General features: G+C 44.9%; 1 non-coding gene across 1 annotated transcript; it reads right to left on the bottom strand.

Annotated features, from left to right (window-relative positions):
- Positions 1-1,527: 1,527 nt before the first annotated feature.
- On the bottom strand, positions 1,528-1,600 carry TRNAE-CUC. Its single transcript has one exon. It is a non-coding gene; the product is annotated as a tRNA-Glu (tRNA).
- Positions 1,601-1,864: the final 264 nt, after the last annotated feature.

The following is a 1,864-nucleotide window of genomic DNA, read 5'->3' as shown; positions in this document are numbered from 1 at the left end:
GAACTTTTTCGAAATAGAGGGACCAGTGAGAGCCCACATGCTCCCCACCCTCCAAGGCTACAATTTAGAGACTTAAAAATATGCCCGCCATGTTTTCCTACTTTGATGTGTGAACATGAGGCAATCTAGTTGGAGAGAGGAAAAAAATAAACCAAACTGCCGAGTAACATCCTTTGAAAAGAAATACAGACTTTGAAAAAGAAAAGAACTGCAACAACTTGTGGAAGCTTTCAAAGTGTGCTTTCTTTTCTTATTTATTTTTATTTTTAGAGTAGGCCCCACACCCAACATGGGGCTTGAACTCACGACCTGGGGATCAAGAGTTGGATGTTCTACCGACTGAGCCAGGCAGGTACCCCTTTTCTTTTCTCATTTATTATTATTTTTTTTAGATTAAAAAATTATTTGAGAGAGAGAGAGAGAGCACAAGCAGATGGGGAGGCAGAGGAAGAAGCAGATGCCCCATTGAGCAAGGAGCCAATATGGGGCTCGATCTCAGGACCTGGAAATCATGACCTGACCCAAAGGCAGATGCCCAACCATATGAGCCACCCAGGTGCCCCTCTTTTCTTGTTTTTAAAAGCCGAAGGGTTTTGGTGAAATCTGTGTTGTTGTCTCAGACTCCAGAACAGATGAGCATCTGTGCAACTTCAGCTGGTGGCTCAGGGAGACAAAGGAAACTCCCAAATAGGCTTCTTTCTAATCACTGTCCCCAAACACTGTGGAGGGCTGGTTGGTGCCTGCTTCCCGTTGCTTGCTAATCACCACTCTGGCGTTGGCACCTGCCCACCTGCCCCACTGACCACCCTTCTCCGCAGGTGCTGTGTCTGCTCCCCAGCTCTGCTCCCCTGAACTCCTCATAGGCTCCTTCATCCCCACACCTCCCTGGCTCTGCCTCCTTGGCTGGGCTTTCAGGCAAATCTTGCATCTGGTTCTTTTTGCTTCTTTCTCCCTTTGTCTTTGTTTGCTTTTAAGAGGAGAGGGTTATTTTTTTATGACCCCCCACTGTTTTCTTCAGGGTTTGTGGTTGTTTTCTGCTCCCTTCAACTGTCCTCAGCCCCTCACTTATCTTCATTCTGCTGGGCTCTCCGCCACCTGCTTCCAGCTGGGCCAGATGCTTCTTCAAGCTTAACTCAGGCCTTCAGAGATGTGTGGCTTCCATTTCTCTTGGGGGAAGGTTTTTCATTTGTTTTGTTTTGTTTTTCCTCTTTTCTATTTGTGTTTCTCCATGCAGGATATTGGGTGTTTATAAGCTTCTCAGGAGAGCGTACTTTTGAAATGAGAGGGTTGCTTCTGAATTTCTGGGCTGCATGCTGAGATAAGACTGTCTTGAAATGCCTGCTCTCATGAGCAGTAGTGTTAAATTTCTACCTCGGCCCCTCCTCACCCTGTTGGGCCACCCTCTACATATGTCTCCTGGAGCAAAAAGCAAATCCAAGAACATCTTACTCCCTCAAACCTCCTCCTCCTTCTTCTTTTCTTTTTTTTTTTTTTAAGATTTTTTATTTTTTATTTTTAAGGAATCTCTGCCCAGTGTGGGGCTCAAACCCACTACTCTGAGATCGAGAGTCACATGCTCTACCAACTAAGCCAGCCAGGCACCCCCAAACCTCCTTTAAACTTAATAAAGAGATACCACAAAAAATTGGAACGTGGAAGAAATAAAAATTCTCAGCTGTGTCACAAACAGTTCTTGACCAAGTTATTAAGATATTGCAATTGTGTGATGTAGATTAAAAACATGTATTGCTCTTAATCCTTGTTACTTACCCTCATGAAACATTTGCTTTCATAAAGGTTCCTGGCTCCTGGTTCCTGGACCAGCAGCATCAGCATCTCCTGGGAGCTGGTTAGAAGTGAGAAT

Source organism: Vulpes lagopus, chromosome 1 (genome assembly GCF_018345385.1).
Source record: "Vulpes lagopus strain Blue_001 chromosome 1, ASM1834538v1, whole genome shotgun sequence".
NCBI lineage: Eukaryota > Metazoa > Chordata > Mammalia > Carnivora > Canidae > Vulpes > Vulpes lagopus.
The sequence above is the reverse complement of the archived record's forward strand: the minus strand, read 5'-3'. Positions and strand labels throughout refer to the sequence as shown.